Raw genomic sequence first — 17,709 nt, 5'->3', positions numbered from 1 at the left:
GTAGCTTCTCATTATACCTGGAAGCAGTAGGAGTATAGTATTTATAATCTCATTATCTCAATGGATAGTTGTAGCTGTGCATATGCTCTTATTATCTCTACTGGGGCCGGTAATGATATACATAGTCTCATTTTCTGTGCTGTGGAATTGGAGAGTTGCATTTATAATTGAGTGTTCTGCACTGTAAGTAATATAAGGTGGGTGGATAACTGGTTGAAAGTGTGTCTAGTATGTTTTTTTGAGTTTTCATTTTTCATATGCATTTGATATTTGTTCCTCAAATGCCTACAATTAGAAAATTCTGGTAAGAGTAGACACATAAGAAAATAAAATGAATAAAAATATTTGAGAAAATATGAGTTGAGATATTGACAACCCATCATCCTATGGATGACATTTCACTGACAAATCCCCCTACTCCACCACCCAAGATTGTCATTCAGGTGAAAAAAAAGAAAGAAAGAAAGAAAGAAAGAGAGAAAAAGATAGAGAAGATTTTAAAAACTCACATTAAAAAATAACATTTTATTTTTGAAGTTTCTTGTTTTCTTTTTTTTTTCTTTTTTTTTTTTTTTTGAGAAGGAATCTCACTTCTCTGCCCAGGCTGGAGTGTAATGGCATAATCTTGGCTCCCTAAAAGCTCCGCCTCCTGGGTTCAAGCGATTCTCCTGCCTAAGCCTCCGAAGTATCTGGGGTTACAGGCGTGCACCACCATAGGGCCTGGCTAATTTTTGTATTTTTTGTAGAGACGGGGTTTCACCATGTTGGCCAGGCTGGTCTCAAACTCCTGACCTCAAGTAATTTGCCCGCCTCAGCCTCCCAAAGTTCTGGAATTATAGGCATGAGACACCACTCCAGGCCCTTGTTTTCATTTCAATACCCTAGCCATCAGCTTTCTTACACAAAGTGTTACGAAAAATACTCTGCTCAAAATGAAAGAGAGGTTTTGAACACTTTCATAAACATAAGGTTATACAATCTCTTGGCAGTTCTGGGATAGTAACTAAAGTTCAGAGAGAGTAACAAAGAAAAATCCAGTTTTCATGACTTCTAAACCATGTTTCCAAGTAAAAATCTCCAAAATAAAATCAAAGATGGGGTAAAATTTTAGCCATCAAAGGCTAAATGCTGATATATGTTTCCAAGTAGTCTGCTAATGTGTTATACAAACAAATTTCTGAAATAACTTCCATTTTTCCACTTCGTGTTGAGAAATGTAATAATTATTTAGATTTATGTCTTTAAATAAAGAGGAAGTATCAGAGGCATTTAAACCAGGGCAACTCCATCTTGTATAGAGGCTGGATAAAATAAGTCTGAGACCTACTGGGCTGCATTCCCAACAGGTTAGACATTCTAAGTCACAGGGTGAGACAGGAGGTCAGCAAAAGATGCAGGTTGTCAAGATCTTGCTGATAAAGCAGGTTGCAGTAAAGAAGCTGGCCAAAACCCACCAAAACCAAGATGATGAGAGTGACCTCTGATCATCCTCACTAATTATACTGCATTAGCATGTTAAAAGACATTTCCACCAGCGCTATGACAGTTTATAAATGCCATGGCAACATCACGAAGTTACCCTATATGGTCTAAAAAGGAGAGAAACTCTCAGTTCTGGAAATAGCTCATTCTGTTCCTGGAAAACTCATGAATACATCCCTTGTTTAGCCTATAATCAAGAAATAACCATAAAAATGGGCAACTAACAGTCTTGGGGCTGCTCTGCCTATAGAGTAGCCATTCTTTTATTCCTTTACTTTCTTAACAAACTTACTTTCACTTTATGAACTCACCCTGAATTCTTTCTTGGGCAAAAACCAAGAACCCTATCGTGGGGTCTGGATGACAACCTGTTTCTGGTAACAGAAGCACACACACGAATGTAGGCAATTCTGGTATTACTGGTAGGCTTTCACTTACTAGTTTTGGGAATAATTAAGCCACCTCTCTTTTTAATACTTACATGAAATTGTGGGCCTTCCCCTGCTCATATGAACAGAACATTCAGTTGCTTTCTCTGTGAGCCCCTCATCCCATTTTTATTCTTATAAAAATCCAAAGCATCTAATCCTCTTTACAAATTCATGGCAAAGAGAGAACAGTAGAACAAATCATTTTTAGCTGCTATTTCTTTTCTCACAGGAACTTTGCTGTGAAAAATTATTTCAAACAATTCAGTGCATCCCTCCCCACTACTAAGTTTTTGGACTTGTTGGCCTGAGGCTCCATGCAGGTTGTAGAATTTCTGTCTTAAATTTAACCAAGAATGGCAATCTAATTGATCCCCTAAGTTAATAGGTCTTTAGAGTAATTTGAAATTGAAATATCACTCACTATTTGAATGGAACCAGGCCAAAAGGAGGTCAGAAATTCAGTCACGAGCAATACAAGACTCAACCCTACTTCCCTTGTTTTCATCCACTTAACCTACTCACATACAACTACTTGAGTGTAAAGTTTGGTCCTAATTGATTCCTATTATACCCAAGATAAGTTTTCATTTCAAAGTTCCAGGACTTTATTCCTGATCAGCCCACCCATCGGAGAGTTTCTAATAATGTCAAACCTCATTAAGGAAGTTAACTCCAACTCGTTTCTCCCAGTAAGCTCTGTGAAAAGAAAATAAAGGACCCCCAAATCACAAAGCGAAAGCGAAAATTCAAACTAAGAACTGTGTCAGGTAAACCTGCCTCCCATTTTATTTTTAAATAAGATAGTTGCCAGGTGCGGTGGCTCACAACTGTAATCCCAGCACTTTAGGAGGCCAAGGCAGGTGGATCAGATCTGGAGATCGAGACAATCCTGGCCAACATGGTGAAAACCCATCTCTACTAAAAATACAAAAATTAGCCAGGCGTGGTGGCATGTGCCTGTAGTCCCAGTGACGCAGGAGGCTGAGGCAGCAGAATCACTTGAACCCAGAGGTGGAGGTTGCAGTGAGCCAAGGTCGTGCCACTGCATTCCAGCCTGGGTGACAAAGCGAGACTCCGTGTCAAAAAAAAATGATATAACTATAAATATTTACATATATATGTGTGTGTGTATATATATGTATTACATATACATTACATATATATATATAAATAAAAGCTACATATCTACCTCACAATTTGCCCACAAGTAAATTCCTTATGGGCAAAGGACAGACAGAATTCCAAGTCATTCCTCTGTTGACCTAAGACAAATGCATATCTGACTGCTTCCTCTGCCCTATTATTTCACTAAGCCAGACTAAAGCATAAGTGACTATTCCTTTACTCTTCTCTCACATGTAAATTATGTATTCAGTGAAAGGCTAATCAGAAACTCAAAAGAATGCAACCTTTTGTTTCTTATCTACCTATGACCTGGAAGCCCCCTCCCCACTTCAAGTTGTCCCACTTTTCCTGACCAAACCAATGTACATCTTACACATATTGATTGATGTTTCATGTCTCTGTAAAATGTATAAAACCAAGCTGTGCCCAAGGAACCTTGGATACATGTCATCAGAACCTCCTGAGGTTATGTCAGAGGTGTGTCCTTAACATTGGCAAAATAAACTTTCTAAATTGATTGAGATCTGTCTCAGATACTTTTGGGTTCACAGCTCCTAGGCAGATATTTTTAACTCTTTTTGGAAGATGAGGTAGTATTAAGAGCAGTAACTTCTTTTTATTATTATATTCATTATTTTTAAGTTTCGGAGTACATGTGCAGGATGTGCAAGAGCAGTAACTTTTTAAAAGTAGACTTTTTTAAAGATAAGTATTAGGTTCACAGCAAAATTGAGCAGAAGGTACAGAGAATCCCTGCATACTACCTATCCCCTGGCTCTTGCATAGCCTCATCAATTATCAGCATGCCCAATTAGAGTGGTATATTTGTTACGTATGATGAACCTGCATTAATACATCATTACCACCCAGAATCCATAGTTTATATTAGGGTTTACTATTGGTGTTGTACATTCTATGGGTTTGGACAAATGTATTATATAATGATGCATGTCTACCATATTAGTATATGGTACTATACATTAATATTACACCTTAGTATATTAGTAGCTTCACTAACCTGAAATTCTCTGTATTCCATGCATCATCCCTCCCTCCCAACCCAACTCTGAAAATAACTGATCTTTTTACTGTCTCCATAGTTTTGCCTTTTCCCAAATGTCATATAATTGCAATCACACAGTATGCAGCCTTTTCACATTGGCTTCTTTCACTTAGTAAAATGCAGTTAAGTTTCTCCATTTTCTCCGCATAGTTTGATAGCTCATTTCTTTTTGCACTGAATAATATTTAATTTCCTGGATGTACCAAAGTTTATTTATCCACTAACCTATAGAAGGGCATCTTGGTTGCTTCCGTGTTTGGGCAACTATGAATAAAGCTTCTGTAAACATTCCTCTACAGGTTTCTGTGTAGACATAAGTTGTCCACTCCTTTAGTTAAATACCAAGGAAAACGATTGTTGGATAGTATGGCATGAGAATGTTTAGTTTTGTAAGAACCATTAAATGTCCTTCAAAGTAGCTGTACCATTTTGCATTCTCATCAGCAGTGAGTGAGAGTTCCTGTTGCTTCACATCCTTGCCAACATTTGTTGTAGTGATGTTCTGTACTAACAACACATCTGACATCAAATATGTAGATTTTCCACACATTGCAATTTACAAATTATCTGTGAACATCAACTCAATTTAATTCTAGCACTTACTATAGGATAAGGGCTTAGTTCCACAGAACCACCTCCAACTTCAGATTCCAATTGCAAGTAGTTGGGCGTAGGTTACCCACATTTCTGTCTGACTTGACTACTGTTGGGTTCCCTAAAACTTTCTCCTCAAATTTGATAATTTTCTATAACAGCTCATACAATCCAAGGAAACACTTTACTTACATTAACTGGTTTATTATAAAGAATATCATAAAGGGTACATATGTACAGTCAGATGAAGAGGGACATAGAACAAGGTATGATGAAGGGGCATGGAGCTCTCATGCTGTGTCTAGGCATGGCACTGTCCCAATACTTCCATGCGGCCACCAATGCAGAAACAATGTTAACCCATTTGTTTAGGATTTTAATGGATGTTTCGTTATATAGGCATGATTGATTAAATTCTTGGCCATTGTTAGTTTAACTCAATGTCCAACTACTCATTCTTCTCCAGAGGTGGATGGGGCTGAAAGTTTCAACCCTCTTGTCTTGTGGTTGGTTCTTCCCACAACCAGCTCCTATGCTCCTAGAGCAGACTTACTAGAATAAACTTAGGTATGACTAAAAGGGGCTTATCATAAATAAGAAACGATGCCTCTTTTATGCTGTCACTCAGGAACTTTTGAGGGTTTTAGAAGCCTGAAGCAGAGAAAAAGTATATATTGTTATTGTGTCACAACAGTCACATCCCATTGTTATTTTATTTTAATTTGCATTTCTCTGATAACATGAGATGTGGAACATCTTTCAAGATACTTATTTGTCATCTGTATATCTTCTTGGTGAAATGTCTGTTAAGGTCTTTTGCCCATTTCTTAATCAGGTTGTTTGTTTTCTTATTGTTGAATTTTAATAATTATTTGTATTTTTTGAAAAACAATATTTTATCAAATATCTTTGCAAATATTTTCTCCTACTCTGTGGCTTGTCTTTACATTCTCTTGACAGAGTCTTTCACAGAGCAGAATTTTGTAATTTTAATGAAGTCCAGTTGAATTTTTTTTTATACTGTACTTTAGTATGTTTTGAAAAGTCATCACCAAATACAAACACAAGTTCTTCTAGATTTTTCTTCTAGGAATTTTATGACTTTGCATATTATATTTAGATTTGTGATCCAGCTTGGGTTAATTTTTGTGAAGGGTCTAAGGTCTGCATTGGGATTTATTTTCCTTGCATATGGATGTCCAGATGTTACAGCACCAGTTGTTGAAAAGTCTACCTTGTCTTTATTGTATTGCCTTTGCTCTTTTGTCAAAGATTGGTTAACTATATTCATGTGGATCTATATCTGGTGTTTCTATTCTGTTTCATTAATCTTTTGGTCTATTCTTTTGCCAATAGACCACTGATTAATGTAGCTTTATAGTGAGTCTTCAAGGTGGATAGCATCAGTCCTCTTCCCTTGATTTTCTTCTTCAATGTTGTGTTAGTTATTTTGTGTCTTTTGCCTTCTCATATAACTTTTAGAATTAGTTTTCCAATCTCCATAAATAACTTACTAGGATTTTGATTAAGATTGCATTGAATCTCTAGATCAAACTGAGAACTAACATCTTGTCAATATTGAGTCTTCCTGTCTATAAACAAGGGATATCCATTTATTTAGTTCATCTTTGATTTCTTTCATCAGAGCTTATAGTTTTCCTCATATAGATCTTGTACATATTTTGTTAAATTTATAGCTAAGTGTTTCATTTTTGTGGTCCTAATTTAAACAGCATTGTGTTTTTAATTTAAAATTCCACTTGTGCATTGCTTGTATATAGAAAAGGCATTGAATTTTGCACATGATTCTTGTGTCCTGCAACATTGCTATAGTTGCTCATTAGTTCTAGGAGTTTCTTTGTCCATCGTTTCAGATTTTCTACATAGATGCCCATATTATCTGAGAACAAAGACAGTTTAATTTCTTCCTTTCCGATAGGTATATCTCTTTTTTGTCATCTTATTGCATTAGGTAGCAGGGAATTTTAGTAAGATGTGAAAAACCAGCAGTGAGAAGAGATATCCTTGCCATCTTAGGTGAAAAACATTGAGTTTCTCACATTCAGAACCATGTTAGCTGCAGGTATTTTTGCATATAATTTGTATCAAGTTGAGGATGGTCACCTCTATTCCAAGTTAACTGAGAATTTTTATCATAAATGTTGTTATTTTGTCAAATGCTTTTTCTTCATTTATTTATATGATCCTGTGATTTTTCTTCCTTAGCCTGCTGATGTTAGGGCTTACATTAGTTGATTTCTGAATGTTGACCCAGCCTTGCGTACCTGATATAAATACAGTAGTGCTGTATAATTCTTTTCACATATTGTTGAATTTGAGTTGCTAATATTTTGTTTGAGATTTTTGCACCTATGTTCATAAGAGATATTGATCTGTGTTTTTCTTATAACGTCCTTGTCTGGTTTTGATATTAGAGTAATTTTTGCCTCATAAAATGAGTTTGAAAGTGTTTTGTCTGCTTCTATCTTCTAAAGCAGATTATAGAAATTGGTATAATTTCTTCCATAAATATTTGGTAGAATTCACCAGTGAACCCATCTAGGCCTGATGCATTCTGTTTTGAAGTTTACCAGTTATAGATTCAATTTTTAAAAATACATGGACCTACAAATAGTTTATTTCTTCTTGTGTGAATTTTGGCAGATTTTGTGTCTTTCAAAGCATTTGTCTCATTGACCTAATTATTGAATTTGTGCAGATAGAGATGTTAATAGTGTTCCTTGATTAACCTTGTAATGTCTATGGGATGTACAATAATGTTTCCTGTTTTATTTCTGATGTTAATGTTCATCCTATCTCTTTTATTCATAGTTAGCCTGGCTAGAGGTATATCAATTTTGTTGATCTTTTCAAAGAAGCAGTTTGTGGTTTTACTGATTTTTTCCTACTGACTTTATGTTTTAAATTTTATTTATTTCTACTCTAATTTTTATCGTTTCCTTTCTTGTGTTTACTTTGGATTTAATTTACTCTTATTTTCTATTTTCCTAAGGTAGCAGCTTAGATGATTAATTATGGATCTTTATCCTTTTCTATTATATGCATGAATACCATATTTTTTTTCTCTTGACACTGATTTTACCGCATCCCACAGACCTTGATAATAATTTTTTTCTTTTTTTAATTAAAAAAAAATTAAATTTCTCTTCAGGTTTCCTTTTTACCTAGAGTTGTACCATTTTTATTAACAGAAAATATTTTGTCATATCTCTCTCCCAGTTCAGTGGCTGCTTGCAGATCTTAAATTTATGTAACTGAGAGGTGTCATGGAAGTGATCCTTTAGAGATAGAAAAATATCTCTAACCTAATAACTTTCTAAGAAAAATCAGGCAGTCTTTCTACCTCAGACCATGCTAAGCAAATATTTATTCTTATTAAATTATCTCACTAATTGAAAATTAAAAAGTGATAAGGACTCTTTAAAATAATAAATTTCTCCTTGTAATTTATTACAACATTTATAGTGTACTTTATCATTCATTAATGTGGCAAATGTTTATTGGTTAGTACTAGGTACACCCAGCAGTGAACGAATAGTCAAAGCCATTTCAAAACTTACTTTGTGGTAGAGTATAATAAATAGTAAGCAAAAAATACATAATAAGTAAATTATAAATCATATTAGAAAATCCTAAGTGCTTTGGGGGATAAAACAAACAGAGCAAGATAGGAGAGATCAGAATGTGGTAGGAAAGAGTTGTAACTGAAAATACAATAAAGTAGTTTGAGTAAGCCTTCTTGAAAAGCAAAGACTGGAAGACAGTGAGGGAATTGGCCACACATCTAGCTAAGGAAAGCAGTAAAGACGTGGTAAAAAGGTTCTGTATTTTACAACTCTTAAATGCTATCTAAGAAATGTATAAGCTTTCACTCATGCAAAGTAGAAGTGTGGAGCTCTGGACATAGGATTTGGGGATGTCAGTTATCCCCCAAATTTCCAGATCTTTATTTCAGAACTGTACAAAATAATTTTGTACCAAAAATAGTGCTATGTAAAATGGGCACTATTAATATTTATTACAGGAATGTTAGTTGTTTTGGTTATATTTTAAGCTATGAACATTTGATCCCAGAAAATTAAAAAATTTGATTAATATCTACAGTTTTAATATAATTAATTTACTTGTAAGAAAATTATACTCTCTGTAGGTTCATACATAATTCAAATTGTCTTCTCTAATATTAGTTTGTCTCTAGATATTAATCTTATAATTTATGAATGTTATCATAAACTTAAAAATTGTATGTGTTTCAGTGACATATTGTATCACATAATTTTAGTTTCTTCTACCAATATAACATAATAAAATTCTGCTATATTTATTAACAACTCCGGTTGATCAGCTGGTGGAAAAATGAACAGTTCTTTGTTAATTAGATTTGATTTCCAGGTAGAATCTATCTCTGATTTGATGCTTAGCCATAGGTCACACTATTAACTGACTGAGGACACTTTGCTATGCTACACAAAAACCTACACGTGACTCCAAAATGTATGTCATTATTCTCTCATATCTCTGTACTTATACTGGATTTGGAAGAATAAATATTATATTCTATTGATGTGCATGTTGCTAAACATTACATAAATTATGTAATACTACAGCAACTGACAATTTGTTTTATTCATTTATTTTTTTATTTTATTTTATTTTTTTTCTGGGCGTAGTGGCTCATGCCTGTAATCCCAGCACTTTGGGATGCTGAGGTAGGTGGATCACGAGGTCAAGAGATCCAGACCATCTTGGCTAACATGATGAAACTCCATCACTAGTGAAAATACAAAATTTAGCTGGGCATGGTGGCACATGCCTGTAGTCCCAGCTACTCAGGAGGCTGAGGCAAGAGAATAGCTTGAACCAGGGAAGTAGAGGTTGTAATGAGCCAAGATCATGCCACTGCACTTCAGCCTGGTGACAGAGTGAGACTCCCTCTCAAAAAAAAAAAAAAGAAAAAAAAAAAAGAAAACAAAAAACAAAAACTGTTTTAGAGATTCTTTTCCCATGATAATACTTAAAGATATATCTTATCCATCTTAACCGCTACAATACATAAAGAAAACGGAGCATTTGCTTTCCTTTGTTCTAAATACATTTATCATACTGAAATACATGTTTTTCCCCTAATTTTAAATTTTCTTGACATTGCTATGAAAAACTATTTCAGTGTACTTTTATATATATTTTTTAAGTTCTGGGATACATGTGCAGAACATGCAGGTTTCTTACATCGGTATACACGTGCCATGGTGGTTTGCTGCATCCATCAACCCATCATCTACATTAGGTATTTCTCCTGATGCTATCCCTCCCCATGGCTCCCATCCTGGACAAGTTCTAGTGTGTAATGTTCCCCTCCCTGTGTCCATGTGTTCCCCTTGTTCAACTCCCACTTATGAATGAGAACATGCAGTGTTTGGTTTTCTGTTCCCATGTTAGTTTGATGATAATTTGGGTTTCCAGCTTCATCCATGTCCCTGCAAAAGACATGAACTCATCCATTTTTTAAGGCTGTATAGTATTCCATAGTGTATATGTGCCACATTTTCTTTATCCAGTCTATCATTGATGGGCATTTGGGTTGTTTCCAAGTCTTTGCTATTGTGAATAGTCCTGCAATAATCATACGTGTGCATGTGTCTTTATAGTAGAATGATTTATATTCCTTTGTGTATACACCCAGTAATGGGATTGCTGGGTCAAATTGTATTTCTGGTTCTAGATCCTTGAGGAACTCCACACTGTCTTCCACAATAGTTGAACTAATTTACATTCCCACCAACAGTGTAAAAGCGTTCCTATTTCTCCAAATCCTCTCCAGCATCTGTTGTTTCCTGACTTTTTAAATGATCATCATTCTAACTGGCATGAGATGGTATCTCATTGTGATTTTGATTTGCATTTCTCTGTTGACTAGTGATGATGAGCTTTTTTTCATATGTTTGTTGACTGTATAAATGTCTTCTTTTGAGAAGTGTCTGTTCATATCCTTTGCCCACTTCTTGGTGGGATCGTTTGTTTTCTTCTTGTAAATTTGTATGTTACTTGTAGATTCTGGGTATTAGCCCTTTGTCAGATGGATAGATGCAAAAATTTTCTCCCGTTCTGTTGGTTACCTGTTCACCTGATGATAGTTTCTTTTGCTGTGCAGAGCTCTTTAGTTTATTTAGAACCCATTTGTCTATTTTGGCTTTTGTTGTCATTGCTTTTTGTGTTTTAGTCATGAAGTCTTTGCCCATGCCTATGTCCTGAATGGTATTGCCTAGGTTTTCTTCTAGTGATTTTTATGGTTTTAGATCTTATGTTTAAGTCTCTATTCCATCTTGAGTTAATTTTTGTATAAGGTGTAAGAAGGGGTCCAGTGTCAGTTTTCTACATATGGCTAGCCAGTTTTCCCAACACCATTTATGGAATAGGTGATCCTTTCTCCATTGCTTGTTTTTATCAGGTTTGTCAAAGATCAGGTGGTTGTAGAGGTGTGGTGTTATTTCTGAGGCCTCTGTTCTGTTCCATTGGTCTATATATCTGTTTTAGTATCAGTACCATGCTGTTTTGGTCACTGTAGCCTTGTAGTATAATTTGAAGTCAGGTAGCATGATGCTTCTAGCTTTGTTCTTTTTGCTTAAGATTGTCTCAGTTATATGGGCTCTTTTTGACTTTCATATGAAATTTAAATTAGTTTTTTTCTAATTTTGTGAAGAAAGTCAATGGTAGGTTGATGGTGATAGCACTAAATCTATAAATTACTTTGGGCAGTATGGACATTTTCATGATATTGATTATTCCTATCCATGAGCATGGAATATTTTTCCATGTGTTTGTGTCTTCTCTTATTTCCTTGAGCAGTGGTTTGTAATTCTCTTTGAAGAGGTCCTTCACATTTTTTGTAAGTTGTATTCTTAGGTATCTTATTCTCTTTGTAGTAATTGTGAATGGGAGTTCACTCTTGATTTGACTCTCTGTCTGTTGTTGGTATATAGTAATGTTTGTGATTTTTGCAGATAGATTTTTTATCTTGAGACTTTGCTGAAGTTGTTTATCAGCTGAAGGAGATTTGGGGCTGAGACAATGAGGTTTTCTGAGTATACAAGCATGTCAACTGCAAACAGAGACAACTTGACTTCCTTTTTTCCTATTTGAATACGTTTTATTTCTTTTTCTTGCCTGATTGCCCTGGCCAGAACTTCCAATACTATTTAGTGTACATTTTTTTTTTTTTTTTTGGAGACGGAGTCTCGCTCTGTCACCCAGGCTGGAGTGCAGTGGCCGGATCTCAGCTCACTGCAAGCTCCGCCTCCCGGGTTCATGCCATTCTCCTGCCTCAGCCTCCCAAGTTGCTGGGACTACAGGCGCCCGCCACCACGCCCGGCTAGTTTTTTGTATTTTTTAGTAGAGACGAGGTTTCACCGTGTTAGCCAGGATGGTCTTGATCTCCTGACCTCGTGATCCGCCCGTCTCGGCCTCCCAAAGTGTAGTGTACATTATTTTAAGTGTGAAGTTTTCTCCACGATAAATATAGCTTTATATATGAAGTGTATTCTAGAATGTATATCTAGGAGTACACTTTCTGGGCTTTGTGTACACACATTTACAACATTATTAGGTATTTTGTCAATTGCCCCCTCAAGTTGTTGCCTCACTTTACACTCCAAGCACTCATAAAATTACCTGTTTCCTCATATCCTCACGAGCACTTGGTGATATTGCTTTAATAGGTGTGACTCAGCTTGATATACTGTTGTTTAATATGTTCTCTCATTAGTACTAAAATTAAATATTCTCACAGTTATTTGCCTTTTGGATTTATTTCTCTGTAAATCATCATTTTATATTATTTGCTAATTTTGTGTTGGTTGTCTTTTACTTCTTTGTGAGGTCTTCACTGTATTCTGAATATTAATCCTTTGCTCACTTTGAATATGTTACTCTAATATCTTATGTCTTGAATAGGTTCTGATGATAAATTTGCTGTCATTCTTGTTTATGTTCCTCTCTTAGGTGTCTTTTTTGCTCTAGTTGTTTTTTTTTTGTTTGTTTGTTTATTTGTTTTGTTATTTGACAGCAAGCTCATCCTTAAGCTCTAGGTGATTTTAGTTCTCTTTTTATTACCATTTCTTAGCTACTTGTTTAGTTGTTGGAATTTCACAAATAAGAGTAAAACTATAGGCCTTTTGTAGCAACCCTGCATTAAAAGAAGGCTATTTTCCTTATTTAGATAGTTTTTAGACAGCTTTTATGTTGCATTAGCAGGCATAAAAACATGTACCTTCTTGGATATCTTCATCCAAGCTCTTGCATGGTGAGGTACATTGTCAATGAACCACATTATTTTGAAAATAATCTGTTTTTTCAGCAGTAGGTCTCAACAGTGAGATTAAACTATTTGGTAAACCATACCATAAAGAGATGTGTTGTCCTTCAGGCTTTGTTGTTTCATTTATAGAACATAGACAGAGTAGATGTACTATAATTCTTAAGGACCTTAGAATTTTCAGAATGGTTAAGGAGAATTGGCTTCAACTTAAAATCACTAGGTCAAATAGCTCCTTAAACAAGAGAGATAGCCTGTCCGTTGAAGTTGTGAAGCAAGGATTCAAACGATTTGAAGAGGATTGGTTTCTCCTCTCTAGTTATAAAAATACTAGATGGTATCTTCTTCCAAGGCTGTTTTGTCTACCTTGGTAATCTATTGTTTAGTGTAGCCATCTTCATCAATGATCTTAGAGAGGTCTCTGTATAACTTGCTGAAGATTCTCCATTAGCACTTGCTTCTTCACCTAGCATTTTTGTGATGTGGAGATGGCTTCTTTCCTTAAACCTCATGAACCAAACACTGCTAGCTTCAAACTTTCCTTCTGCAGTTTCCTCACCTCTCTCAACCTTCACAGAACTGATGAGTTACGGCCTTCCTCTGGATTAGGCTTTGTTTTAAGGGAATGTTGTGGCTGGTATGATCTATCCAGACTACTAAAACTTTCTCCATGTCAACAATAAGGCTGTTGAGCTTTCTTATCATTCACGTGTTCATTGGAGTAACACTTTTCATTTTCTTCAAGACCTTTTCCTTTGCATTCACAATGTGGTTGTTTGGTGAAAGAGGTCTAGCTTTCAGCCTGTCTCAGCTTTCAACGTGCCTTCCTCACTAAGCTTAATCATTTCTAGCTTTTGATTTAAGTGAGAAAGTTGAGATTCTGCCTTTTACTCGAACACTTAAAGGCCAGTGTGGGGTTATTAATTGGCCTAATTTCAGTAATGTTGTGTCTCAGGGAATGAGGGGATCCAAGGAGAGGGGAAGGGAGAGAGACGGGGGAAAAGATCATAAAAGGAGCAGTCAGAACACACGCGTGTATGGATTAAGTTTTCTGTCTTACATGAGAGCTTGTTCATGGAGCCTCAAAACAAATACAATAGCAACATCAAAGATTACTGATTACAGAACACCACAACAGGTATGGTACTAATAAAAAAACTTTGAAATATTGGAACATTTAGAAAAATGTAACCCAGAGAGACATTTGTGCAGTGAGCACAAGCTGTTGAAAAATGGCACCAATAGACTTGTTCAATTCAAGGTTGCCACAAACCTTTAATTTGTAAAAATTGCATTATCTGTGAAATGTAATAAAGCAAGTATGCATGTGCATTCTTACCTTATTTTTTGAAATTTATTATACTTTTAATTGTTTTTAATTTATTTCTTCCTTTAAATTTTGGTTGCTCGTGTGTTTTATTTCCTTCTCCTCTTTTACTGTTTTGAATGTTACACACTCCATTAGTTTGTCTTTCCGAATAGCATTAAATTTGGAATTTGTACCTTTGACATTAAAATGTTTAAGTTAAGTACTATAAACAATTTATATAACTTCAAGTAAAATTATCATCTTGTGACTTTTCAAACAATTACTTTATATAACTTTGTTTTCACATATTAATGTGAATCACTATTTTCACTTTTTCTTATTGTAGTTTTAGGTTTACTAATTTATTTGCTCAACTTTCCTGCTTGCATCTCATTTCTTCCTTTTGAATTCAATTTCATTCTCTCTGAGTCATAGTTTTCAGGGATGCTGTGTGAGTGGTAGCCTCACTAAGTCTTTATTGAATAGAAATATGTTTGTTTTACTATTAATCTTAAATGACAGTTGAACTGAGTGCAGGAGTCTAGGTTGACAGTTAATTTATCTGCAGTTTTAGCATTTTGAATTTGTTGTTTTGTCTTCTGGACTGTATTTTTTTTTTTTTTTTTTTTGCTGTTGGTGTATTTGCAACCAATTAATTTGTAAGTAGTATGTTCTTTATTAGAACTGTTTTTCATTTTTGTATTCTACATTTCAGTAAAATTTTATAAGATGGTTTTACTTTTTACTGTTTCTGCTATATATTTCCTCTGTTTGTTGACTATGAAAACACTTGCTTTTTATTAACTCCAGAAAATTATCAGCCTCTTTGTCAACATACATAGTTCATCCATTCTTTTACTTTCATCCATTCTATTACCTTCCTCTGAGATGGTGTTTGGACCTTGCCAACCTATCTTCCACAACTCTTAATTTCTCACTTACTTTTCACCTCTATTTCTCTAAAATGCATCCTAGTAAATAACCTCAGATCAGTTTATTAGCTGTATTTAATATGTTGCTTAACGACCCACTAAGTTTGTAACAATAATATTTTTTATAAATAATTTTTAGACATTCCATTTTACTTTTGTCCAGATCTGAATTTTTACATTTTTTTCTTCATGGTTTTAATATACAAATTGCTTGAAAAATAATCATTGCTTCTGTATTTCTCTTGTTATAATCATGCTTACTTTTACTCATGGCAGATAATTTTCTAGTATGTGTCTAAATAAGTGGATGAAAATATTTGATAAAACATGATATATAGTGGTCCTGTGTAGCAGAGACGACAACTGGGTAAAAATTTAAGATAAATGGATACTATAAGGTAACATATAAAAGAACTTACAGAAAAAAAGCTCTAGAGAGAACTAGTAAAAATAAATACTGACATAATAGCTGATAATTTTTGGAACTATTCTTCTGGTGATTTAAGACAACATATATAATGAAAATCTCAATCCTAACGTATTTGAAATGTAGGCTATGGGTAAGAATCCTCATAGAAAAGTATTCTCTATTCAAAATCTTCTGAAGATGATTTTTTTTTGTGGGGGCGGGTGGTGGCTAGGGAATGTACTTATTTTTCTATTCGTGTAGAACTTAATCTTTTTGTGTCTTTAAGAAAGAATGCCATTTTCAGCTCCTCAAATACTTACCTCCCCCATGGCCCGAGATCCCTCTCCTGTTTCATATGGATGCTTAAACAACCCAATTCCCAGGTCAATGAGATGGAATTCAACCCCTCAAAGAAGCCAGAGCATCACGATTTTTGCATTTTCTATATCTATTTTTGATAAATTTTTATTCGCTCTCAAGAACCCAAATAGTCATTTAAAAGACAGCTTATTTTTTCTAGTCTTTGAATTTGCATGTAACAAACAGGTTTTCAGATATTTTCACCCACAACAAAAAACCAACCCTGTCTTAATCCATTTGGACTGCTGGAACAAAACTGATAATTTATAAACTATATAATTTATGCTCACAGTTATGGAAGCTGAGAATCCCAAGATCAGGCACTAGCAGATTCTCAGTGTCTGGTGGGGGCCCATTTCTTATAAATGCCACCGCCTATGTGACCTCACATGGCAGAAGAGCAAGGTAGCTCTCTAGATGCTCTTTTATAAGGGCAGTTATCTTATTCATGGGGGTTGGTCACTTATTACCTAGTCAGTTCCCCAAGACCCCACCTCTTCATGCCAATGCATTGGGGATTAGATCTCAACATATGAATTTTGGAGAGACGCAAACATTCAGACCGTAGCAAGTTTTCGATTTATTTCTTCCCTGCTCCCCTTTTTCCAACTGCAAATCACCATCTTCAGAGTGTTCCTGAAAACATTGCTATAAGGGAATCTGATTAAACACATTCATAAGAAGTTATAGGATTACTTGCATTTTAACAGAAGATGCTTATAAGCATAAAAACAGTTCATTATTTGATATCATCTCCAGTTGAAAATCAGCACCTGGAAAGTATTAGTGAAATATACCTAGCCATGTAACAAATTCTATTTAATCATTTCACAAAAACATGACTTCTATTATCAGCACCACTCTCTTAAAATAAGTACAGTAGTACTTCCTTATCTAAAGGAAGTAGTTTTCTGTAGTTTTAGTTACATGCAGTCAATGGCAGTCCAGAAATATTATTAATACATGAAAAGAATAAATAATTTATAGTTTTTTTAATTGTGCACTGTTCTTAGTAGTGTGATGAAATCTCATGCCATCCTTCTCCTGCACATGATATGAGTCATCCCTTTGTCTAAAGTATCCATGCCATATATGCCACCTGCATGTTAGTCACTTATTGGCCACCTGGGTCATCAGATTTTACAAAAATAGGATAAATAGACTTTGGTTTCAGTACTATACATGGTTTCAGGAATCCACTGAGTGTCTTGGAATGTGTCCCCTACAGGTAAGTGGGGAAAAATGTCATCAAAAGTTCATAGTTGAGTCAGAAGAAACATATATTTTATTACCGTAATCTCCATGAATAGCTATCAATTAAAAATCTCAAATTAAATTAAAAAAAAGTTCCCTTGTACAGCATGTTCCCAATTTAGCTCCCATACCATTTTAAATAACAAAACAAATCCTGTAACTATATATTATAATAAAATATACAAATAAAGCCATTTTAATTTTGGTGTGATTTTTGTTAGTCCTACAGTTTTTACATTAAAATTTATGTAACAGTTGTTAAGAAGTAGTCACATTTGTCTCTGCTTCTTCTTTAGTAAATACTTGGAATATTGTTTTCTTTTCTAGTGTTTTATAGAATGAAGGGTTCATGACATCCTATTATCATAGTAGAGAACTAAAAGTGTAACTAGAAATTAATTTTTACCTTTGACTTTAG

Source organism: Chlorocebus sabaeus, chromosome 24, assembly GCF_047675955.1.
Source record: "Chlorocebus sabaeus isolate Y175 chromosome 24, mChlSab1.0.hap1, whole genome shotgun sequence".
Taxonomy (NCBI): Eukaryota; Metazoa; Chordata; class Mammalia; order Primates; family Cercopithecidae; genus Chlorocebus; species Chlorocebus sabaeus.
The sequence above is the reverse complement of the archived record's forward strand: the minus strand, read 5'-3'. Positions refer to the sequence as shown.